This window comes from Pteropus medius, unplaced genomic scaffold (assembly GCF_902729225.1).
Source record: "Pteropus medius unplaced genomic scaffold, Ma_sr-lr_union100, whole genome shotgun sequence".
NCBI classification, from domain to species: Eukaryota; Metazoa; Chordata; class Mammalia; order Chiroptera; family Pteropodidae; genus Pteropus; species Pteropus medius.
The window spans coordinates 108725-135246 of record NW_024347871.1 but is presented as its reverse complement, the minus strand read 5'-3'; the positions used below and the strand labels follow the sequence as shown (position 1 = coordinate 135246).

Below are 26522 nucleotides of genomic sequence, written 5' to 3'. Positions count from 1 at the left end.
AGACAGGGGAAATAGGCTGCCTCAGCGGAGATGAGGCCTAGGAAGGTATATAGGTTGGGGTCAACAGGGTGCAGTGTGACAGTCACTTGGTTGACTGCTCATAGATCTTGGGCCAGCCAGTATTCATTGGTCCCTGGCTTCTGAACCGGCAGGAGAGGTGTATTCCAGGTTGATTGGCGAGGACGGAGAATTCCGTCCTTTAGAAGGCTCTCTAAATGTTTTTGGATCCCAACTTGTGCGTAATAGGGGATGAAATACTGTTTTTGGTGGCCTGGCTCGGCTCCTGGTTTGAACTCTACCACTACTGGAGAGGATTGTGTCAGGCCAGTCCTAGAGGGTTGTCTTCAGCCCACAGTCCAGGCACCTTGAAGAGGAGCTTGGGTTCCTGTTGGGACCCTTCTATGAGACTATAGAGGCATCACTCTTCTCCTTGGGGCTGCTTGGCCACGTGTGTCAAAGGTAATTTGAGCCTATCGTGTTCCTAAAAGTTCTCATTCCATCAGTGCTACAGGGCAGTTGGGAAGACATAGGAATTTATGGACGACTTCTTGTCCTTCTAGTTTCTGGCAGGGCTGCAGGAAGGGGTGATGGACTCATCCGCTAGTTGCTCCCATAATGATAGATTGTCTTTGAGAAAGGGGCCCACAGGCCAAGTTACAATTGAATGTTCAGCTCCAGTGTCAACCACAGAGTTAATAGGTTGGCCCCCAACTATCATTTGGACCATAGCTTCCTGGGGGCCTAGCAGAATGGAGCTCAATCTGGCCTAGTCATCTTTGAACCCTTCCAGGGCAACAAAGCCAACAAAGTTGTCCCTAGGAGATCCCTACAGTTCTCCTCTAGGAAGACTCTTAACCAAGGAGGTTGGGTGCGAACTATTGCCTCCCAAAAATCGATATAAGGGAATCGGTCTGTGTGGATAGGTTGACCAGTAATGACTTGAGAGACCTTTGCAATGATTTCCTTATCAAGAGCTTCCTCTGCTGGCCACCTAATGCCAAAAGCGGGCCAGTCGATCTCACAAAAGGTGCGGAGTTTCTGTGGAGTGAGTTTAACGTCATAATTTCCTGAATAACCTTTTTTGAAATTCTTAAGCATATAACCTAAAAGTGTCTGTTTACTCTGTTGTCCACTGATCCTTCCATCCATGGTTGGTGTTACACATGCACTCAGAGATTCACTTCGCCCGTCTTTGGCCACTCCCCTCGCGAGGATCTTACAGGCGACTCTTAGCAATTGGTGGATCGGTATAAACCCCCGACTTGTATCACTGGAGTAGACTCCTCACGGAGATCCAGTGACACCACCCTAAGCCGTATGAGGTTGGTCATGGAACCATGGATAGAGACTCATCTGTCGCTTCGTAGGCAGGCCACATCTCATTCACATGCAATCACACACCAAACACGCTCCATCTTCTGCCCTATGTACCTGAGAGGTCATGTTGTCCTCTAACAAATGTAGAGTAATCAGATGAGCTCGAGAATTGATCAGATTCCCTTTCTGTCCTCTAATGGACAGGCTGTTCCTGGGACCTGGGTCCTTACCACTCAGTCAGGTGGTGCTCCTGGGCTGGTTGCTGCACCTCTTTGGGTTCCGTTGTGCTCTGGGAGCCACCGCCCCAGTCCACTGAAAGAATCGTCCTCCCCTACAGACAATAGGTCTGCTGGCGCCAGGTGAAGTCCGCTTCTCCCAGCATCCTGGGGGCCAGACGCCAAAGACAAGGGAGGTGAAAAATTGCCATCTCCAGATCCCGGATGAGGGCCTAGAAATGTTGCAGGATTCTCGAAGGGAGAGACGGGACACTGAGGCTACACGTAGGAAGCAGCGTTTGTTGCTGCCGGCACCGGCTCAGCAGATTCTTATCCAAAGGCTGAGCCCCGATTGTAACATAACAGGCAGTTTTATAAAGTCTTGTCATTCTTACACAGCTACAGATATAAGGAAGAACATTGATTGGTTGGCAAGCTATGAGAAAACTGATGTTAGCCGGAGAGTCCTTGGAAAGGGAGGGGCAGTCAAGAACAAACTTTTTCGAGCTGAAAATGGCCAGGCAGGGTCAGGCTGCCACATGGGCACTGCTACCGGTCACATGGAGCTCACAGCTCTCCCAGGCAGGGCTGTTCAGGGAAGTCGCCTCACCTTCTCCCCTCCCCCTCCTCCTACAGGGAGCTCCAGCTGCGAGAGGCAGCTTCTTCATTTCTCCCAGCCCACTGCCCAATGCCCGGGGATCTGACCCCCGGGATCTGACCTGTGGGAGCTCTTATGCACAGATCCCACACTCAGACGTGCTGGTGTGCAGTTTGGGTGTTTTTGTTGAGTTTTAGATGTTCAGCTTATTGTTGTTTCAAGGGGAGAGATCTGGGGATGTCTCTCACGCCGCCATGTTTCTGACATCTCTCTCCTTCCTTTTTTAAGCTGAATAATATGCCACTGTATGTATATACCACCTTTTCTTCATCTATATATCTGTCGATGGACAGACAGGTTGCGTCCATCTCTTGGCTTTTGTGATAATCCTGCAATGAACATGGATGTGTACTCTTTCTCTATTTTTATATACCCTCCTTCATTTTGGTGAAATTAATATTTTAGTAGTTTCTTATGAACACGTTTAAGGTACATGGTGCATGTTTCAAAGTGTATTATTCTTTGGCTTGATTGATAGTTTGGCTGGGTGAAGAATTCTGTGACAGAATTCTTCCCTCTGAATTTTGAAGGCATTGCTTCGTGTTTTCATTTGTTTCCTCAAAGAAAGGAGAGGAGAGGGTGGTGAGCGGAAATTTAAAGCAACAGTCTCATTCCGTGGTACCTATAGTTTTGGGGTAGTGGTAAAGATTAATGTCTCTTGTTTTTTGTATTTGTTGCTATGATAATTGGCATTTAAAGGAAAAAGAAAACTTCACATAAAGAGCATGTAGGCGAGAAGCAAAATGAGCACCAGGAAACAAGATGGTAGGACTCAGATTTTCTAGGAAAGGGAGTTGGGACTATTTTTTTTATTCCTCGGTCCCTCCTTCTACCAGTCCAGCAACGAACCCTGTTAGGGCATAGGGTTCTTGGTTTACTGATGTTGTCCCATATTCTTCATCCATAGAAAAAGAAAGGGTAGCAGCCATGTCGTGAATGACTGCAATCCTCAGCTCGCCCTAGAACGTTAAACTGAGGAGGTTTCAGGAGACTGCTCTTGTCTCCTCTCCCCCTAACTCTTATTTGTGACCCAGGGAGTCACTCCTCTTGGGTCTCCTTTTAATCATCAGGAACGATGGTTCCTTTCTGAGCTACATGGCATGTAAAAACTAGAAGTAACGGAGTGGAATGAAGATTAAAGTTATGTGTTCACCCAGAGTGTAGCTTTATAGAGAATGTCTCCTCGTTCACCCAGGGCCCAACTCAGCAGAGGATTTCTACTCATCCACCTACTCTTTGCCCTCCCCAACCTGGCTAAGCCTCTGCAGTTGGCACATGCCTGGTGGAGCTGGTGAAGTAGGAACAGGAAAGTTAAAGTGTCTCCACCCACACCCCTTGCAGTTCCATAGGGTGTGTGTGCAGTCACAGTATGCTACCCTGAGACACAGACATGTCCATGTTCTTGGAAGATCTAAGGGAAAATCCCATAATTGGGGCAGAGTGTGATCTGCATCCCCTCTGATTAACCTATAAGATTGTTTTTCTTCTTAAGGAAACACTGGTGAGGTTGGTAGGCTGTGACCGCTGTCTTTTTTTTTTTTTTTAATCTTTAAGCAGTATATCTAGCTCTCTATCTTTTTATATTTAGAAAAATTTTAGCATAAACCAAATTATCAATATTTTTTTATCATGAACTCCATGTTACACATTACCTGAGTCAATATTCAACATTCATTTCGCTATAAATCTTTCCCCAGTTTATTATCTTCGGGCATGTTGCAGACATCATTTGGCAAGTATGTCAAAGGCTCTGGGGACGATCTACAAGAGAAGCTCCATATCTCTGAAGGCAGAGAAGAACATGTAACACCTACACATTTTTAGCTGAATGATCTTTTGTTGAGAAGCATGCTTTCTTGCTGTTAATGAATTTATGAAAATTGGAGAGAAGTTTGTCTTTCAGTGTTCCAAATAAAGTACAAGAATATCACAATAGGATGTTACTGTTGACCCGCAATCCTCTGCTCTAGGTTAATAAACTGATGGGAACATTTCCCCTCCTCAGTGCTCAGAAGCCTGTTGCACAACTTGACATCCACCCCTCGGGCATCCACCCTGTTGCCAATTGGACCGCCCTAGGTCTTGTTTAGATAATTGAGGAATTCCACCTCTGGGAAGAGGAGAGTAATGTGTTAAAGCACTGTTTGGCACAGAAGTTAATGGTGAAGAAAGTCTGTTGGCCAGTTCTGCATCTTGGTCTCCTGCAATTTCAGAACTACTGTGATTACAGAAAGAATCAAAGAACACTCCTGCCCAGAAAGGAGAGTGAGTCATCCCCTAAATATGGCAGCTCTGAGACAGCAGGACCCTCAACTGCTGGAGCTGTGTTGTGCCCTTTCTGCAGCGACTGTTTCCTTGCTCTTTTACTCTACCCGAGCTACCTGAGCCAAGAGAGAAGGGATATCTACAGCTGTGTCCGCACTTAAAGAAAAAACCTCGATAGCGTGCATACATTATAAGCACTTGCCAATTATTTTATTTTTCTATATTATTTATGAAAATATTTTTTAGCTTCATTTTACTGGCAGCAGAATAAACTGGGATGTAGTGAACACAGAAATCATATCAGCTTTCCTGTGTCAAAAAGCCTTGACCAATGAGGTGAGAAGGAGACATTCCTTGTTTAGAGTTGAGAATCCAATGGGCTGGGCAGGAGGGTTTTTACTTTGAACTAGAAGAGCAACAATGATATCCCTCTCCCCGCCTAGTTGCTCAGCCCTCTTACCCTCTCCTGGTGCAGGAACAACACAGCACCACCACCTTGTGGTCTGCGGTTGTCTTTTTCTGGATCAAGCACAACCCTGTGATCGACCTGCCCTTCCTGCCTCCCTGGAAATTTCTTCACTGGACACTAGGCCTCAGTCCACTTTTCTGTAAAGCAGAAAAGGCAAGAGGTGGGGCTCTGGTGGGGGAGGAATGGTGTCATCTCCACCACTGGGGAGATCCCCGTCACTGTGTTCAGGAGAAGGGCCAAGCCTCTCTCCCCATGTCTAGGGGCCATGACTGGCCTGTTGGAGAGGGGAGGCCCCGCTCTCCCTGATGCTGATGGCCCTAGATTCGGGGAGGCTTCTTTTCAGGTCACTATCAGGTTTATCAGGCTTCAAGGGATAGACCCTGGACATTGCTTCCGGTGCTGTGAGCCAGATGCACACCCAGAAGTGAGGTAGCCCTGCCAGGGGCTTCTTAGGCCTCCGATTATTCTGAGTGCTCAAGGCTCCAAGAAGAAGGTAGGTAGGAGGTTTTGTGTACGATAGGAAAATTTTATAATTTAATTATTTTCTTTTTGATTACCTCTTTTATTATAAAATAAAACACAGATACTTTCTTACATGTGGAATCTAAAACAAAAACAAAACCACTAAGCTCAGAAATACAGAGAACAGATGGTTGTCAGAGTCAGGGGATGGATGGTGGGAAAAATGAGTGCAGGGGGTTAAAAGATGAAAAGAGAAAGAATTCGAGCAATAGAAATGAACTATATTCGTAAAATATTTGAATTTTGCCATCACCTGAATGTATTTTCTAGGAACCAATGTGTGGCACAATTTGGTATAGATCTTAAAATAACTTCTAAATTGTTCTTTAGACAGTATAGGTTTTCCTTACAAGGTTATATTTAGGTTTTCTAATTTTTTGTTTCTAAAGTTAATATAATTTGTATTCTTTGCATTTGGACTTGTAGTTACCCAAAATAAAAACAGTACCTTTAGAAAATAGAATAAAATAAAATTGCAGATCTTCCGACTCTAAAAAAATAAAACCAAAACCCACAGGTTTTTGGATAACCAAAAAAGAACAACTGTCTAAAAACTGGGCCCCTGAATAAAAGGCATATACCTTTTCACCACCAGAAAGACAGACGTTTGTCAGCAACCCACAAGCTCCATCATTTGCCCCCTACCAATCATAACCTCTTCCCTGCCCCCATGTTGACTTTTATGATAATCATTTCTTTGCTCTTTTTAATAATATTATTTTTCAAAATTATGATTTAGTTTTACCTAAAAATGTTTTTCATTCTTTTTTGCTCTCTAGGTGCCTACTTTATGTCTTCTATTCTGAATTTTATGTCTTGTAGAATTTCCCATTGTTTAGGTCTTGCTGATTATATCTCCAAAGTTTATTTCGATATGTATCTCTATCGTCTGTATTTTTATAAGTTGGTAGTTGGATATAGAGGCTTGATTATATTCAGGGATTTTTAATTTTTTGATACAAGTACTTTACTTGTGTTCTTCCATAGAGGAACTTATTTCTGGGTTTCTTTTCATTGTGATGTTAATTGCCATTGCTATTTAATGGTTAAATCTGTTGTTAACTCATTAGAGTCTGCAAAAGAGCTATATTTTTGGTCTTTCATTCTTTCCTCATTTATTAGCCAAGTAATTTCTAAAGTAAGACATTTACCCTCATCTACAATTTGTTTACTCAGTAGAAGCTTGTTTTTGAGAGACAAAGTTGAGTATTTTGCAGCTTCTGAGAATTCTGCTACTCAAAAGAAAAGATCTGATTAGGTGAGTCTCCTTCATCTACTACTGGTCAGTCCACCAAAACAGTACACACATGGTGGGCTTGGCTCTGCTCCAACCCAGGCCCAACACTGTGGTCAGAATAACAGGTGGCTCAGGGCAGACACTTTCAGAACCTGATGTAGAATGAACCCTATGGGGAGGTGTATTAGTCAGGGTTCTCCAGAAAAATATGTTTGAGATATGGGTACACGCACAGACACATACACACAAACACACCAAACATAGTCAAAACAAAATAAGGAGCAAATACTCATGAAATTACAATACTTGTTTTTGTAACTGGTTAAGTGGTCATAGCTGGTATTGATAACTACTTTCCTCCAATATCCATTCCGTGTTCCCTTTGCCCTCGGAAAGCACAAGAGCTGTTGTGGTTCTCTGCCTGTGGGTTTGATCCAAACTTTCATTCCTGAAGGGTTTGGGCCATTAGTAGGCCTGCCTGAATTGGGGTGCTGTAGTTTTCCACTGACTTTAATCATAGGGCATGATAATACTAAGAGACACCCAGAGGGATTTCCCATGTTCCAGACATATTCTTCCTAACCTCCACTGTGGAGTAGCAGTCCAATTTCCTCTTGGTAATCAGGATCAATCACCAGTCACCCAGCCAGCACAGTAACTCCCTTCTTTGCCTGTTGATTCAGAGGCACAAGAAACTCAAAGTGGCTGAGTGCTGGTCTTAACATATAGTTCCATGGAATCACTGTTGTATTTCCTGGTAAAAGGATTCCTCTCTTGAAACTAAGGCCTCTAGGACAGCAGAGTATAAGGTCATAAAGACATGGAGCAAAAATTTTGCTAGTGGACAGCTAAGGGTAATAGTGAGTGATGCCACTCCCATTTCTACTTCTTGAATCCTGGACCTGTGAATCCTGGCTGTGGGAGAAACAGTACCATAAATTGGATGCTGATTCAGAGCATATATAGCCACCTGGAGAACCTTGTCCCAGCCTTAAAACCTAGCTGGTGTTGTAACTGAGTCTTCGAAAGGCCATTCCACTATAGTTATGTTCCACATAATGACATTTTAGTGAATGATGGACTGCATATATGACACTGGTCCCATGCATATTATCATGGAGCTGAAAATTTCCTATCACCTGATGACATTGTAGCAGTTGTAACGTCATAGTGCATTACTCTCATGTTTGTGGTGACGCTGGTGTAAACAAACCTACTGTGCGCCAGTCACATGAAAGTATGGCAGATACAATTGTGTACAGTATGTAATACTTGATAATGATAATAAATGCCTATGTTACTGGTTGATGTATTTACTATACTATATTTTTATCATTATGTTATGGTGTACTGTTTGTACTTATAAAAAATGTGTGCTGTAACACAGTATGCCGTGTTACTCTGGCGGCAGCCTCATGTAGCTCGCGTTTATTGTGTCTCTTGATTACATCACTTTCTCTTGTGCTTGATTTAATCTTGTGTTGTTCACCACGGCCCCTAAGCATACAAAATCCACTGCAAACATTGCCAGTAAGAGGCCAGGTTGAGTGACTGACCTGGAAATAGAATTAACAGTGATTAAGGACTAGAACGGAAGAAAATCAGTGATGCTTTTGCTCGCCAGTCAGGCACATCTCATTCCACCACAGCTATGATCTTGAAGAACAAGAACAAAGTGATAGATGCTGTTAAAGGAAGGATATACTTCATTGAAGGCAGTAAGATTAACAAAAATTCAGGAAGGGCCTATATCAGACATGGAGAAACTTCTAATGATCTTGATCGAAGACCAGATAAAGAACCATGATGATCACAGCTAAAGCAAAAAGTTTGTGATGTTGAAAGAAAAGGCAGGACCCAACTATGATGTCGAATTTACTGCTAGCCCTGGGTGGTTTAAACAATTCGAGAATTGTTACTCGTTACGTAATGTAAAAGTGAGAGGTGAGTACTGTGTGAAAGCAGCTGAAGAATTTTTGTAAATTCTAGATAAGTTGTTTGTGGAGGAAATTACTTGCAAGATCAAATATTCAATATGGATGAAACCTCCCTATTTTGGAAACGGATGCCTGAAAGGACTTTCATCTGTAAGGAAGCCAATACAATGCCAGGTTTCAAGGCTTTTAAGGACAGGATAACAGTCTTGCTTCGAGACAATGTTGCAGTTTTCCATTGACTTTAATCATAGGGCGTGATAATACTAAGAGACACCCAAAGGGATGTCTCTAAGGAACCCTTTGTGATCTGGCACAATAGGAACCCCAGGGCCTTCAAGCATATCAATAAGCACGCACTGCCAGTGTACTGCAGGAGCAATAAGTCATGGATGACCCAGTTCTCTTCTAAGATGCTCTCCTGAATTGCTATGCCAGCACAATGGAGAAGTACGATTTGAAGAATAACATATCCTTCAAGATTTTGCCTATTGTTGATAGTGCTCCTCCTTTTATGATGATTTTTGTCCCAATGTCAAAGTGGTGTTTCTTTTTCCTCCATACACCACCTTTTTGATCCAACCAATGAATCAAGCTTTTAAGGCCTTCTTCCGGAGGAGGGCCTTTGCCCAGGGTACTACTACAATTGAGAAAGATCCTGATGCAATTCTGGAAGGAATGACTTCATCAAGAACCTTGCTTGAGCTTGGGGTGATGTTACCAAGGAGTGTAAAAATGGCATCTGGAAGAAGACACCCAAGAGGTTCGTCCATGACTTCAAAGGATTTTCCAAGAATGAGGAGCATGCAAAAATCAACAAGGCTGAGGTTGAGATGGCAAACAACTTTAACCTGGGTGTGGATAAGGATGACTGTGAGGAGCTGCTACATGTGGTTCCTGAGGAATTGACTACTGGGGAGTTGTTGGAACTGGAACACAAATGCATAACTGAGGAAGAGGCAAGAGAAAAGAGAAAAGAAAACTGCAGGAGAAGAAAAAGAAGAAACTGCAAGAAAAGTCACAGTAAAGGTTTTAGTGGAAGCTTTTGCAGACCTCAACATGTTCCTTAAAAAGTCTGAAAACATAGACCCCAACACTGAAAGGTTTTCATTAACAGAGAGCAACTCTATGATGAAAAGAAGAAACAAACCAAGAAAACCACCATGAACATATTTCTGTAAAGAGTGATACCTCCTCAGGAAGAGTCTCAGGCTCGTCCTTCAGGAGGTGCTCCAGAAGAAGAGTGTAAATCATGAGATATGACAGCTCCATGAGTGTTATTGACTCTGAAGTCCTTCCCATGGGACAAGATGTGGAGGTGGAAGATGGTGATATTGATGATTCTGATCCTGGATAGGCCTAGGCTAATGTGTGTGTTTGTGTTTTAGTTTTTAACAAAAAAAGCTTAAAAAGTAAGAAAAAATAAAAATTAAAAAAATAGGACAAACCTTATAGAATAAGGATATAAAGAAAAAATATTTTGTACAGCTGTACCACATGTTTGTGTTTTAAGCCCAATGTTATACAAATGAGTCAAAAACTTTTAAAAAAAATTAAAGAATTTGTAAAGTAAAATGTTATAGCAAGCTAAGGTTAATTTATTATTGAAGCGAGAAAAATATTTTCATAAATTTAGTATAGCCTAAGTGTACAGTGTTTATAAAGTCTACAGTAATGTACAGCAGTATCCTAGGCCTTCACAGTCACTCACCACTCACTCACTGACGTACCCAGAGCAACTTCCAGTCCTGCAAGCTCCATTCATAGTAAGTGCCTTATACAGGTGTACCATTTTTTATCTTTTATACTGTACTTTTACTGTATCTTCTCTATGTTTATTTACACAAATACTAACCATTGTGTTATAATTGGCTACACTATTCAGTACAGTAACAAGCTGTACAGGTTCATAACCTAGGAGAATAGGCTATCCCACAGAGCCTAGGCGGGTGGCAGGCTATACCATGCAGGTTTGTGTAAGTGCACTCTATGAAATTTGCACAACAAAATTTCCTAACAACACATTTCTCAGTATGTATCCCTGCCGTTAAGTGATGCATGACTATTTTATCACACTAGCTCCTTCAGGATGGTGGGGAACATGGTCAGACCAGTGAATTCCATGAGCAGGGCCCATTGTCACACTTCGATCGCTGTGAAATGAATTCTTTGATCAGGAGCAAGGCTTTGTGGAATACCATAATGGTGGATAAGGTATTCTAGGAGTCCACAGATGGTAGATTTGGCAGAAGCATTGCTTTCAGAGAAGGCAAATCTGTATCTAGAGTAAATGTCATTTCAATATGAACAAAATGCTGCCCCTTCAATGATGTAAGGGGTCCAATGTCATCAACTAGTCACTAGGGAGCTGACTGATCACACCGGTGAATGGTGCCATACTGATGACTCAGTGTTGGTTTCTGATACTCATAGATTAGGCATTCAGCAGTGGCCATAGCTAGGCTGGCCTTAGTGAGTGGAAGTCCACGTGGCTGGGCCCATGCATAACCTCCATCTCTGCAACCGTGATCACTTCTTTCATAAGCCCATTGGGTGATGACGGGTGGCGATAGAAAGAGGCTAACTGGGTGCTTGTGTCCATAGACTGGGTCATCCTATCCACTTAATTATTAAAACTCTTCTCTGCTGAGGTCACCTTTGGTGAGCGTTCACATGGGACACGAATATCTTCATGTTTTCACTCATTCAGAGAGGACTATCCACGTCCCTTTCCCCAGATTTTCAAACACGTTCCTTCCAATTCCCTAACCATCCAGCAAACCCACTGGCCACAGCCCATGAATCAGTATATAATTGCACATCCAGCCATTTCTCTTTCCAAGCAAAGTGAACGACCAGGTGCACTGCTCTGACTTCTGCCTACTGGGAGGATTTCCCTTGATCACTCTCCTGGGGGATGTCCCAGAAAGGCATGGCAGTGCTGCAGTAGTCCTCTTTCAGATGATGCCTGCATGTCATGCAGCACCATCTACAGAATAGGCCTGAGTGTTCTCTTCCTCTGTCAACTAATCATAGGAAACTCCTCATGAAGTCACAGGTGCATGCTGGGAGTGAGGAAGTGGTGTAGCAAGAGTGGGGACCATGGGCATTTGGGCCTTTTTCATGTAACTTAGTTGTGCTTCAGGGCCTGCTCAGGCCTAGTCTCTTATTTACCACTTCCATTTGACGATGCAGTACTTCTGTGCACCCCCGACTTTAGGGCTCGGTGGGTCGGGTAACACTCAGGTTGCTTGGTAACTTGGTGGCCAGTGGTTAAGCATTCAGTCTCTGTAAGGCCCAGAAGCAGCAGGCTGAGGCATCCTTCTCAAAAGGAGAGTAGTTATCTGCAGAGGATGGTGGGCTTTGCTCCAAAATCTGAAAGGCCCGCACTGCAATTCACCTATAGGGGCCTGCTGAAGGCTCCAAACAGCATCCCTATTGGCTAATGACACTCCAAGCACCATTGCATCTGCTGGATCAGGTGGCCCAAGTGGCAGAGTAGCTTGGACCTGCTGCAGAGCCTTCCCTCTATTCTGGGCCTCGCTCAACACTTGCAGCTCTTTGGGTCACTCAGTAAATGTGCCAGAGTAAGACCCAAAGGGGGAATGTGGAATATGTTGCCTCCAAAATCCAAGGGGGCCCACCAGGAAGGCATTGTGCCTTCTTTATGATTGTAGGAGTCAGATGCAACAACCTATGCTTCACCTTAAAAGGAATATCTTTTTTTTCCCAGCTTTGTTGAAATAAAATTGACATATAATACTGTGTGTTTAAGGTATATGACATGATGGTTCGATATATGCGTATTTTGCAAAAAAGATTACCACAACGTGGTTGGTTAATACCTCCATCATCTCATGTGATGACCATTTAGTTTTGTATAGAGAACATTTGAAATGTACTTTCTTAGCAACTTTCAAGTGTATAATACACTATTGTTAACTATAGTCACCATGCTATACATTGGATGCCAAAACCTATTCACTTTATCAACTGGAAGTCTGTACCCTCTGACTAACTTCTCCCCATTTCATCCAACCCTCAGTCCCTGGAAACCATCATTTTACTCTGATTTTATTACTTTGGCTTTTTAAGAGCCCACATATTGGTGATATCATACAGTATTTGTCTTTCTTTGTCTGACTTATCTCACTTTGACACAATACCTTCAGGATCCATCTATATTGTCACAATGGCAGAATTTCCTTCTTCCTCATGGCTGAATAATGTACTATTTCATATGTGTACCATGTCTTCTTGATCCATTCATCCACTGATAAACACTTATTCACATCTTGACTATTGTGAATAATGCTGCCATAAACATGGGAGTCCAGATATCTTTTCAATGTCCTGTTTTCATTTCCTTTGAACATATTCCCCAAAGTGGGATTGCCGGATCATATGGTAGTTCTCTTTTTAATTATTTGAGAAACCTCCATACTGTTTTTCAAAGTGGTTGAACCAATTTACATTCCCACCATTAATTGAGCACTTGTAAATATTCATTCTATCTATTCCTGCTTTGAATCATGAACTTTTTGAAGTTACAAAATGAATAACTTAGTGGGAACTTTGTTGTCAATGTCTAATTTTATTGTTTTATATCAGATGGGCACGTTTGACCAACCACTGGAATGAGGTAGGGCTAATCACCTAAGTGGCGATGTCAACCACATCAAATAGGTTTGGTTAAGATACACACCATCTTCATAGTTCTAACGGTTACTCATGAATTTTTAAAATGAAAGGTATTTTTAAAAATAATCTGAAGTTAACTCATATTTTATTTTATCTTTCTCTGGAAGAAGAGAAGGAGCTTGCCATGCTTTATCTTTCCTCAGAATGACATGCCTCCAACCCAGCTTTAACATTGCTCTAATTTCAGATGCAGAAATAAACTATGTGATAATCAGCGATGTACAGGAAGATATGCCCTTTTGTTGAGCAAGGTGCAAGGACCATCTTGTTCTGCAGGAGAGAATTCTACAAGCAGCCAGAGAATATAAATTTTAATATACAGAAAACCCCCGTTAGGCCATTAGCAGATTTCTCAGCAGAAACACTATAGGCCAGGAGATACTGGAATGACATAAAGCGTTGAAAGAAAAAATTACCAACAAGCATACTCTAGCTGGTAAAGTTGTCCTTCAGATATGAAGGCGAAATACTTTCCCAGGCAAATGAAAGCTGAAGGCGTTAAATCACCACTAGACTTGACCTGCAAAATATACTGAAATGAGTTCTTAAAGCTGAAATAAAAAGACACTAATTAGTGACATGAAAATATAGGAAAGTATACAACACATTGGTGAAGGTAAATGTGCAGTCAGATTTAGAAAAATCTAATTGTGTAAAAGGATGGTGTGAAAACCACTTAACGATAGTATTAAGGTTAAAGGAAAAAATATTTAAAATAACTATAGTTACTATAATTTGTTTCGGAAAATCACAACATAAGAAAGGGTAAATTGTGACATAGAAAATAAAAAGAGGAGAATAAAATTTAAGGAGTTTTGCAGTTGCTATCAGTTTAAGATAAATTATTTTATCTATAAGACATTTTATGTAGGCCTCATGGTAACCACAGAGCAAAAACTTAGAGTAGATGCACAAAAGATAAAGCAAGGGGAAACAGAAAATAGCACCATGGAAAATCACCAATTTACGAAGACAGGCAGAAACAGAGGGCAAAAGAAACAATGGAAATAAAAAGAACCAGGAAGCGTTTTTCCTGTGGGAGCCTGGGAGCCACTGGGTTGAGGGAAGCGTGGCCTCACTGAATTCATCTCCTCTCCCCACCGTGGTGTGTGCTTGTCCACTGATGTCAGTGTACTCCGAAAAGGGGGAAATCATCTGGCAAAAATGTCACATTGCCAGCTTTGTCCAAGGCTCCCATTCAACCAGATATTATGAACTTTGTTCACACTGATTTGCAAAAAAACAATAGGCAGTCCTGTGCTAAAATTAGCAGGTCTTCAAAGCAGCACTAAGTCACGGGGTACTGGCAGAGCTGTGGCTCGAATTCCCAGCGTTCGAGGCAGTGGGACTCATCGTTCGGGCCAGGGTGCGTTTGGCAACATGTGCTGTGGGGGCCGCGTGTTTGCACCAACCAAAACCTGGCACCGCTGGCACCGCAGGGCGAACACACACAGAAGCGATATGCCATCTGCTCTGCCCTGGCTGCCTCGGCCTTACCAGCACTGGTCAGGTCTACAGGTCATCGTATTAAGGAAGTTCCTGAACTTCCTTTGATGGTTGAAGATAAAGCTGAAGGCTACAAGAAGAACAAACAGACTGTTTTGCTTCTTAAGAAACTTAAGGCCTGGAATGATATTAAAAATGTTCTATGCCTCTCAGAGAATGAGAGCTGGCAGGGCTAAATGAGAAACCGTCGTATCCAGCACAGGGGACCTTGCATCATCTATAATGAAGGCAATGCATCATCGAAGTCTTCAGAAGCATCCCTGGAATTACTCTGCTTAATGTAAGCAAACTGAACATTTTAAACTTGCTCCTGGTGGGCATGGGGGCCGTTTCTGTGTTTGGACTGAAAGCGCGTCCCACAAGTTAGATGATCTGTATGGCACTCGGCGTAAGTTGCCTCTCTCAAGAGTAACTACAACCTGCCCATGCACAAGACGCTCAATATAGACTTTAGCAGACTCCTGAAAAGCTCAGAGACCCAGAGAGCCCTCCGAGCACCACGCAGAGTCCTAAAAAAGAATCCACTGAAAAACATGAGAATCTTGTTGAAGCTAAACCCAAATGCAAAGGCCATGAGCCGGAGCACCATGCTTCACCAGGCAAACAAACCACAAGCTCTGGGCAGGTAAAGCAGCAGCAGCGCTAGAAGCCAAATCAGATAAGAAGAAGGGAGTTTCAGGCAAGAAGCCTGTGGTGGGGAAGAAAGAAAAGAAGGCTGTTGATGTTACCAGGCAGAAGAAGCCTTTGGTGGGAAAAAAGGCTACAGCTACCAAGAAACCTGCAGTTGAGAGGAAGCCCGTGGAAAAGAAACCCACCACCGATGAAAAGAAGCCTGTGGCATAAACGGAAATTAGTTTATTCATTTTAGTCAGTTTATCCAAATTAGTCAAATCATTTTGGACAGCAATTTTGAATAAAAACGCGATCATAGGGAAAATAACAACAACAACAACAACAACAACCAGAAAGCAATGAATAAGGTAGCATTAATAAGTCCTTACATATCAATAATTACCCTATATATAATATGAAAACATGAACATTTATGGCCATGAGTGCATTTGTTAGAAAAGAATAAAGATTGGGAATAAAAGAGCTAAGTGCTTAGTTTGAATAGATAGATAAATGCAAGAAAAATATAATAAAGAAGAAAAAATACAATAAAGACAAAAAGAAAAATTAAAATTAGGGACAGAAAAAATTGAGATAGTCCACAGAACTAACTGTAAGTTGATTGAGTAGACAAGCCTCTGGCAGGGGTGAGTAAGACACACACTCACATGGTGATGAATAAGAGAGAAGGCACAAGATTACGGAGAAAAGAAAAATAACTCTAGATACAGTAAAAATTTTAAAAATTAGTCCAAAATAGCATGCACTTTGTGCTTAAAAGTTAGAAAACTGGATGAACGTACACTTTCTTGATAAAAATAGAAATTACCAAATGGACTCAATTACAAATAAAAAACCAGAACCTCATGAGGCTGCATGGCATGGTGTGGAGGACTTGGCATCTGGGGACCACTGACTTGAGTGAGAACCCTGGCCCTGCTATTCACTCACTATGAGGTCTTTGGCAGGTGGCCTGATCTTTCTGCTTCAGATTCTACACCACAGGCACTGTTATAAGCAGCAAGTGTTAAAATTAAGATCTTGAACTAGCACCCAAGAATTCTCCCCAGTGTGCTCAAAAAATTAGTCACCGAGACCAGATGGCTTTGCAAGCAATTCTTATTGGAATGTAAGGAACAATAGGTCCCTATTTTACACATAAAGTAGAAAACAGAGACTGAGGGAAAGCTACGTGTCTTGTCTTTGAACTGGTAACTGATTCTCAAACCGAAAAGGAATTATATGCTAACTTTTCCTATGAACATAGACACAGAAATCACGAACAAAACACTCATAAGCTGCTCCAGGTTCACATACATATACACACTTATATACATTCACACAACCCCACCCTCTTTCTTATAAAACATCAGCAGACTGCATGCACTTAATCCTGGGATCCCTCCTTGTCAGAGATATTTTAATTCCTGTGCACCCCTGCTGCCCTCCACTGTGTGGAAGGACCACGGTGTTCGCCAGTCCCCTCTCCTGTGAATCTGAGTGACTGACATGTTTTGAAGCCCTCCAGGTTTTGCCTTCTTTTTGCCCTAACTCTTTTTCTTTCTATATATTTATTTTTCAGTGTAGTTTGAGGGAAGGTAATTGTGAGCACTGAAAAAGTTAAAATATTAGTACAGATGATGATACAGAAAGCAAAGAAAATCAAGAAGTTTAACTACTGAGCAAAAGCTCAGTAGTGTGTGTGTGTGTGTGTGTGTGTGTGCGCGCGTGCGCGCACGCACTGCCAAAGACAAACAAAGCTGGACATTAGTTAAAGCTGTGAAAACAGCTTTTCTTCAGTAGCTTCTGACAGGAGGGAGAAAGGCTGAACTCCATTCCAATTTGCACAGAGGTGACTGGGCATTTTAAAAAAGGAAAGAGGGAGTAGGGAGGAGGAGCGATGGGGGCTAGTACAGAGTCAGAGAATTGAAAACTCACAGAGGGTTGGTCAGTGTAAATGCAATTAGGTTGCTGTGTGTGCTACTGGCAACCTTCCAGGTTAGGATTTTATCCTTCACAGACGCTGAGAGACAGAGGCCATGTCCTTCCTGATGATAACATTTTCGAGGAATGGCTTCGAGGTTCCTGAGAACGATACTCCAGAGTTGTAGGAGATACGTCTCAAAGGGAAGGAGGAAGGATTTACACTTGTAAACCTCTTCGTACATGCTTCAAGAAAGGGGAGTCAGAGGTCTGTCCATAGGTCTGTCTAGAATAAATGGTAAATTAAATTCTTTTGACAGTCCTATTTTTCCAGACTGAGACTCAAAGTAGGTTCTGGGACACCCCAGGGGTGTGGCGTTAAGCTGCTAGAAGCCATACTGAAGTCTGATCAAGTCTCTTAAAGCAGTGATGTGAATGGAGTGTTCATGCTCAGTTTTTACAGCTCTGTGTGTGTGCCTGTGTGTATCTGTGTGAGATATAAAGGCAAAAGAAACGAGAGAGAATAAACAACATCATGTTCTCCTTATGGCTGTCTTGTTCTACTGTATATATGAAATTAGCAAATAATAAAAGATAAAGTTCTGAGTCATTTGTATTTCTTGGAAAATTGTTCCACATCAGAAAAACAGTCAGGACATATTGGAGACTCTTTGTACAGAAAACATACCCACTACTAAGACTATTCTTCCTCCTTTGGCAAGTAGAGCCTTCTGCACATAAGTTTTATAAAAGTCTTTGTATGTTTACCTTCAAGTTTCTAGCTATTACATAAATTTGTATTCATTGCTCTATCTTTCTATCTGAAAAAGTCTGTAAGTCTTGTATTGGCATAACAGTTATCATAATTTTATTTTTCTGGCTTTATTGAAATATAATAGACCATTATTGCTTGTATTTACATTATACAATTTAATGAGTTTATTTCAATTATGGTTGGCATACAATAATATACCAGTTTCAGTTGCATAGCATAGTGATCTGAGATCCACATGACTCGCAAAGTGATCACCCACTAAATCCAGTACCTCTCCTCCCCCTTACATGTTTATTACATTATTAACCATCTTCTCCACACTACACTCTACATCTCCATGTCTATTCTGCAACTATCCATTTGTACCTCTTAATCCCTTTGTCTTTTTTTGCCGTCCCCCCAACGCCCTTCCCTCTAGTAGCCTTCAAACTATTCTCTGTATCTATGAGTTTATTTCCGCTTTTGTTGTTGTTTATTTTCGACATGTACGTGAAATCATGTGATATTTGTCTTTCCCTGTCTAGCTTATTTCATTCAGCACAATACCCTCTAGGTCCATCAAGGCAATATCTTTTTCCATCCCGTTCCTTTTAGTCTGTGTGTGTTTTTTAATCTGAAGTGAGTCTCCTGTAGGCAATATATGTAGGGGGTCTTCTTTTCTTATCCATTTCTCCACTCTATCTTTTGGTTGGAGCACTTAAATCTTTTCCATTTGAGGTATTTGTTGATAGGAATGTGGTTATTACCATCCTTTATTCCTGTTTTTGATGCATGTTTTTTCTTCTTGAAGAAGTGCTACCAACATTTCTTGTAATACTGGCATGGTGTTGATATTTTTGTCTGGGAATCTCTTTATCTGTCTTTTGACTCTAAATGATAGTTTTGCTGCATAAAGTATGCTTGATTGTAGATCTTGGGTTTTTATCACATCGAATATCTTGTGCTAAGCCCTTCTGTCCTGCACAGTTTCTTTTGAGAAATCAGTTGCCAGTCTTATGAGTGCTCCCTTGTAGGTAACTAACTGCTTTTCTCTTTGTATTTAATCTTTGGCATTTTACTTATGATGTGTCTTGGTGTGGGCCTCTTTGGGGTCCTCTTTCTTGGGACTCTCTGAGCTTCCTGGGGTTGCATATCTATTTCCTTCACCAGGTGAGGGAAGTTTTCCATCATTATTTCTTTAAATAGGTCTTCAACGTCTTGTTTTTCTTCCAGTACCCCTATGACATGGTATTTTTACATTTAATAGTGTCCCAGAGGCTCCTTAAATTATTATTATAGTCTTGGCTTCTTTTTTCTTGCTGTTCTGATTGAGTGTCCTTGGCTTCGCCATTCTCTATAAAGGTCATTCAATCCTTTTCTTTATTCACTCTGTATATTCCATTTAATGCACTTTTCATCTCAGATACTGTGTTCTTCATTTCTGACTGGTTCCCTTTTATACTTTCCATTTTTACTTTTACGTTTTTTATCTCTTTGTTACAGTTCTCACTGAGTTCATGTACACTTACCCTAAGTTCATTGAGCATCTTTATAACCAGTGTTTTGAACTCCACATCTGTTAGTTTGCTCGAGTCCATTATTCCTGGATCTCTGTTCTCTTCTTTCATATGGTTTCCGCTTTGTCTTTTCATTTTGGCTGCCTTTCTGTGTCTGTTTCTATGTACTAAGCGAAGCTCTTAAGTCTTCCGGTCTTGTTAGTGTGGCTTTGTGTGTGTAGATGTCCAGTGACACAGTTTCGAGAAGGCTTCAGCTGCAGGTCAAGTTTAGCCCCAGTCAGTGCCCCTCTGGGGCCACTTGTTAAGATTCAGCAAGCAATCCACAGATATTGTGCTGATAGTTGCTTCAAGAAGCCATGCCAGAAGCCGAGGCCAGCTGCCTTCAGTGTGAGTCTTGGCACTGCTCAGCATGGCGCACCGAATTCCCAAGGACACAACTGGATGTGGCTTGGATAGGGCCGCAGAATTTCAGGGAATCTTCTGGGCGAAGCAACCTCTATTACCCAGTTTGATGAGGTATCCGCTATGGTGGTGCTGTGTCCATACACTGAGAGTGGGGAGGGTTCTACAGAAGAACAATGGATACTGCTGGAACTACTGTACAGAGCAAACCTCATCTCTGGCCCTCATTCCGACAACTTAGTCTCCCCCCGTAAGTCCCTGGTGCCCCCTGCACAGCCTATCCAGCGCTGGTGCTCAGAGAGAGCAGGTCTGTCACTGTGAAAGTCTGCTCACGGACATGGCCTCTTTAAGAAGTGTCTGCAGCTGCCAGATGCCACTGCTGTAGCCTCTGTCCCACTCAGCCGCTGGGGACCTGGCAGCCTCACATCTTGCCCCATCCTACCTCCTCCCGTTGCAGAGTGATTTCTTATTTCTCTCCCTAGTTGTAGGGCTTGTTCATCTAGATCCCAGGTGACTTTCCTTGCTGTTTGCTCCTTGTTTCTGTCACAACTTTGATTTGGTTGCAAGAGAGATAAACAGAGTCTCTATCATCGATGCCATTTTTTTCTATGTACCATAAATTTTACCATTAGAATTTTTTTTATTTATACTATTCACTTAAAGGAAGGATGTCCAGGAATGAATTAAAGTCATTAAATAATGAATAGGTTCTTATGCACTTTGATCTCTTTCTGGACTTTTTTAAACCAGTGGCACACTGTTTTAATGACAGAGTTTATAAAATGTTTTAATTTTTGTAGGTCTAGATACATCTCTTCTATTTGTCCTTCTTACTCAAAGGTTTCCTGATTATTCTTATTTATTTATTTTCTTATGTGAACATCATAACCAACTTGTCTAATTTGAGAAGAAAGAAGTTGTTGGTATTGATAAAGTTCCATTGATATGGAACTTTAAACATAATCAGTCCTGAGGGCCTATGGAAGGAGCGAGGGCTCATGGAAGTCCTACATAATTGCGAGGACCCTACACGGGAGAATGCTACAGGAAGAATTCTATGTTTATAATAAAGCTTTATAGTTCTAATATTCCCATCCCTTAACTTCCGATTTCTCTTATAGAGATACCCCCCCATGTTGGCACACAAGCCAGAGTATGCACATGGACTGCCATGTCGGCATGAGCTGGGTTGTAACGCTTTCTTTTTCCCAAATAAATCCTATTTGGTGGCGAATCACCTCATCGATATTATTATTCCGTTGACAGTATTTTCATTAGAATTTGTTAAATTCACTTTGTAAGACAGCTTTATAATTTACCTTTCTATCCAGGAACACTGTTCTTCCATGTGTTCATATCTACTTTTTTAAAAATTAAAAAATTTTCGATTACAGTTGACATTCAATATTATATTAACTTCAGGTGTACATCATAGTGGTTAGACATTTACATAATTTATGAATAATAATTCCAGTACCCACCTGGCTCTATATCTTGTTATTATAATATTATCTCACTATATTCCCTATGCTGTACTTTTCATGCCCATGACTATTTTGTAACTGCCAATTTGTACTTCTTAATCCCTTCACCTTTTGCACTCAATCTCCCAGCACCCCTCTCACCTGGCACCATCAGTTTGTTCTCTGTATCTATGAGTTTGCTTCTGCTTTGTTAGTTCATTTATTTTTTATTATTTATTTTTTTTAGATTCCACATATAAGTGAAATCATATGGTATTTGTCTTTCTCTGTCTGACATTTTACTTAGCATAATACCTTCTAGGTCCACTCATATTGTCACAAATGGTAAAATTTCATTTATGGCCAAGTAATATTCCACTGTATATATGTGCCACATCTGTATCCAATTGCCTATTGATGGTCACTTAGGTTGCTTCCATGTCGTGGATATTGTAGATAATGCTGCAATGAACATAGGAATGCATATACCTTTTTAGTTTTTTAGATTCCTTCGGATGAATGCCAGAAGTGGGATTGCTGGGTCATATTGGAGTTCTATTTTTAATTTTTTGAAGAACCTCCATACTGTTTTCATATCTACTTTCATAAATGTCGAGTGTGTTTTAAGTAAGTTTTCCTCATAAGGGATTTGCACACTTATTACATTTTTTTATTTTTATAATTTTTGTTGCTATTGTACATAAGGTCATCTCTTTGAAAATATTTTAACTTATCGTTTCTATGAACAAAGGCAATTGATAACTACTCGGTAATTTGTATTCTACTAACTTCATAAATTTTCCAATGATAAGTAACTTTCCAATATTTCTTTTGTGAATTTCTATACTCAATCGTATCATCTACAAATGGAAACAAAGTTAGCTTTTTCTTTCCTATTCTTTTGTCACTATTGCTTGTCATTTTTTTTGTAACATAAAAATATTTACTTATGTTAACTATATTAGAACGATATTAGAACTTTCATAAACTACATAAAGAGATAATGGACAAACATTTGTAGAACTCCACGTTCGTCATGCTAGATCCCTGTGAGGAAATCCCCAGCACAATCTCATTTGTATGTGAGGACACAGAGCAGTCCTTGTTTAGACATACACATTCATCTACTTCTTCAGCATGGTCAGTCCTCCACTGCTTGATGGTTTCCTTCTGCTATGAATGTGCATGTCCAGTTGTCTGTTTCTAACAGCAGACATTTACCTTCGTTTTCCACCAGACACTGGAGGAGGATCAGGACTACTAGGGTGATGAATTCGACCCTTTCTTCTGGGGGAGTTTCCTGGGGCCTTCCTCCGTTATCATATCTGGAATCAGATGAGTTTCCATAGCTTTTTCTCTTTTTCACATCTTGCTGAAGCAGAGTTTTGAAAAACAAAACCATGAGCTCAGCTATTCCCCAGGAGAAATCTGTTAAAAACAATCATCTCCATGGGGACTGACGCTGGCTGTTCAACACTTGTCCTTTCAAGATGTAAACCATCTTGCTTCTCATTCCCCACCTCCAGAGCTACTTGTCAATTTCTAATTGCATCGGCTAATGTCTTCCAAATAATGTAACACAATAATGGTGACAATGGGCTTCATTGTCTTATTCCTAACTTAGCATGGATGCATCCAGTGTTTCTTTATTAAAGTCAAATGCTGACTTTTTGACTGAAGTCATGTGTGTGTATGTATGTGTATTTTTGTGAGGAATAACTTTTTTAAACTAGGAGAAAATTGTTGAAATTTGACAAATGGTACTTCAGTGTCTATGGAGAATATAATTTTCCTTTGAGTTACTACTAATAAATTATATTATTTAATATTTATCTAATAGTGAACTATACTTGCCTTCCTGAAATAAACTTCACTAAGGTCAAAAAGATCAATTTTTTAAAAACTATGTAGTTTGTTTTTCTTTGCTACTATTTATTAAAGATGTTTACACTCACATTCCCAAGGGAAACTAAACTGTTCTGCAGTCATCTCTTTGTGAAATCTTTCTTAGATTTCGCTGTCAAGATTGTTTTCACTTAGTAAAATGAATCTGAAAGTGTTTATATTTTTCTATGCTTTGGAATAATTTGGTTTCATTGGAACTGTGTGATCCTGAAAGAGTTAGAAGAATACCATGTGATTCTTCCTAAGGAATCGTTCTTTAGGACAGAGGAACTCTTTATCATCATTCTCTAGTCCTTTATGGAAATTGGTGGTTAAATTTTCTACTAGGTTAAGATTAGTACACTATAATCTTGAGAAAACTGTTTTCTGTTGTCAAATTCATGTGTAGATTTGTACAAATTCATCTCATGATTGATGAAACAGTCTCCATTTCAAAAGCTGTTTCCACCAACTCAGGTTGGGCGCTGAGCACTGGAGAAGTGCCCTCTGCTGGTATTCTCTGAGACCTGAAGGTGGGGTATCCTCTGCTTCCGCCACGATCCCTCTTCGATCTTCACTGCTTTTCACAGCCTTTACCCTATTTTGTAGTTGGAGTTTTTGGTGTTTAGAATCCCTAAATACTTGAAAAAGAAACTTTCAAAAGGAAAATAAAACATACATACAAAATTGCTCAAATCATAACTGTACAGATCCAGGTCATAAAATAAATTCTCATACAATTATTAGCAATACCCAGATCAAGAAAGAGAAGGTTACCAGCATCTTTCCATAATTCCTTCAGTCCCTAACCCCCTGACCTCACTGAAGTAATCGCTCTCCTGGCTTATAACACCACACTTTAGTTTCGTCTGCTTTTGAATTTATATACATGGAACCATACAGTACCTATGCTTTTATGTCTGGCTTCATTTGTTCAGCTGTAAAATTTTGAGATTCACCCATGTTTTGTGCATTGCAATAGTTTGTCTATTTTCATTTACATATGACATTCTAATCTCCAATTTTTTTCCTCTCTGCCAGTAAAGTCTGCCAAAAGGCCCACTTAGCTTCTCGGGCTCTCAGCTACCACTCCCAACTTGACAAATGTTTAGAATAGTGTGTTATTCAATATCGGGCTCACATATCTGGGATGTCCTTCTTGCTAAGCTGGCTCCATCAAGTTCTCTCTGCCTTGGTGGCTCTCCAGGGCCTTCTAAAAGATGTTCCTACTTACTGACCAGCTTTGGTAGTTGTTCTTGCAGAGAGGATTGAACTAAAACAGAACTAAAAACTGTCTAATTTCTCTCAAAATAGATTTGGGATTTCTGAATCTTTATACCTTAGCTGCTTTGACTGATTTCTGAGAGGAGGGAAGGAAACAAATGTAATTTAACCAATACGTTCAACTCAATAGGAAATGAAGGATCTCCTAATTGATCTTAACTGACCCCAAACATAGCTTTTCTTTGTCATAGGTAAACAAGGCCTAAGTCCATTGAATGCCACTTAACTTATGGCTTATAAAGCCATAAAATTATTGAAGATTACTCTGACTAGATCTCCATAACCTAAAGAAAAATATAGATGGTAGGAGTTTCCACAGTTTTCAGGAAATATATTGTGTTTTCTTGAGGAAGTGTTGGCTTGTAATTGTTGCTAATTATGCTTTTTAATAATGAATTAGTTTAGCCTCAATGTTATATTGGGAGTAGTGTGCATATTAATATTAACAGTGGTTTGGATCTGCAGTGTTCCCCTAATTAGGCTGTAAGACATGTATACATTGTAGAGCAAATTAGAGTCACGCATGCCCTTATAAGAGCACCTGAACATTACATATAAATATACATAGTATATTTAAAATAAAGACATATTTATACATATCTAGGTATGCATATATATTAGTTTGCATATATTAAAGTTTACTTTTTGTAATGTACATTTCTAAAGGGTTTGACAAATGCATGGAATCATGTATCCACTACTCCAGTAGTATATACAATGGTTCCTTTATCTTAATAGTTTCCTGTGTATCCTTTTTATCACTCCTTACTCCAACTACTGGCCACCACTAATTTGTTTTCTCTCCCTATTGGTTTGCCTTTTCTAGAATGTCGTATGATTGGAAAGGTATAATACGTAGCCTTTGAGTATGACTTTTTTCACTTAATAAAATTTATTTAAGTTTATCCGGGGAGACTTCTTATTTCTGGTTCTACATGTTAGGAGCCTGGAGGTTGCCACTCTACCCTGACTACAAGTAAAAAACTGAACAGACTGAAAGATGAACAACTATTCTTGGATCTGTAAAACAGGAGAGGACAAAGGGCAAACCACTGCCCCCAAAAAATGGAGAGATGGAGAGGTGAATAGAGCTCTTTAGAGTAGATATTCTTGAGTGGAAACAGCCACAGGAACCAGTGCCAGAGTAGGAAAACCCGAACCGTAATTTCCATGTAGCTGGTGAATCTGTGCAGATGCGTTTGAGAGTTAAAAATCCCAAGGGTACCGAGCCTTGGGGGGACCTCACAATATTGTGAGATTTACCTCCAGGAACTTGACCAGATTCCTATAGTAAATATTAGAGAGAGAAAAAAAATCCCTCATACTTCTGGCAGGGAAAGAGGAAAAGGAATCATTTTGAAATTGTGGTCTTAACAAGGCCTGCCCTCAGGAGAAACTAGTTAACTAGAACCTCACCTGATGGGGTATAATCAGAGCCAAATGACCTAGGCGAAGAGAAATTCCAAATTCTAGTCCACTCTGGCCATCCAGTACCACTTGAGGCAGGAGAAAAAAGCTTAGAAACACATGTGAAGGTCGCAGTATAGAAGCATGTCACTAAAAGACTGACACCTAATCATACGACTATAGAAGACTCCCCCTCCTGACCACCTCACTACCATGTTACTAAAAGCCTATGTACACTGGTTCCTATGTACACCTGGGTCATAATGTCTAGATATCGAGAACAAATTATAGGATATATCAAAGACAAAAGCCACGTTTTGAAAGACAGAGAAAGTCTACGGCCATGTCACCCTGAATAAGCCCGATCCCGTCTCATCTCAGAAGCTAAGCAGGGTCGGGCCTGGTTAGTACTTGGATGGCAGACCACTTCGGAAGACCAGGTGCTGTAGGTG

The 26522-nt window shown here is 40.8% G+C and overlaps 3 pseudogenes; 2 read left to right on the top strand and 1 right to left on the bottom strand.

The window, feature by feature from the left end:
* The first annotated feature begins 9450 nt into the window (after window positions 1-9450).
* On the top strand, window positions 9451-15890 carry LOC120615895 (60S ribosomal protein L4-like; annotated as a pseudogene).
* Window positions 15891-22625: 6735 nt separating this feature from the next.
* LOC120615900 (selenoprotein K-like) lies at window positions 22626-22996 on the bottom strand (annotated as a pseudogene).
* A 3407-nt stretch (window positions 22997-26403) lies between these two features.
* On the top strand, window positions 26404-26522 carry LOC120615902 (uncharacterized; annotated as a pseudogene).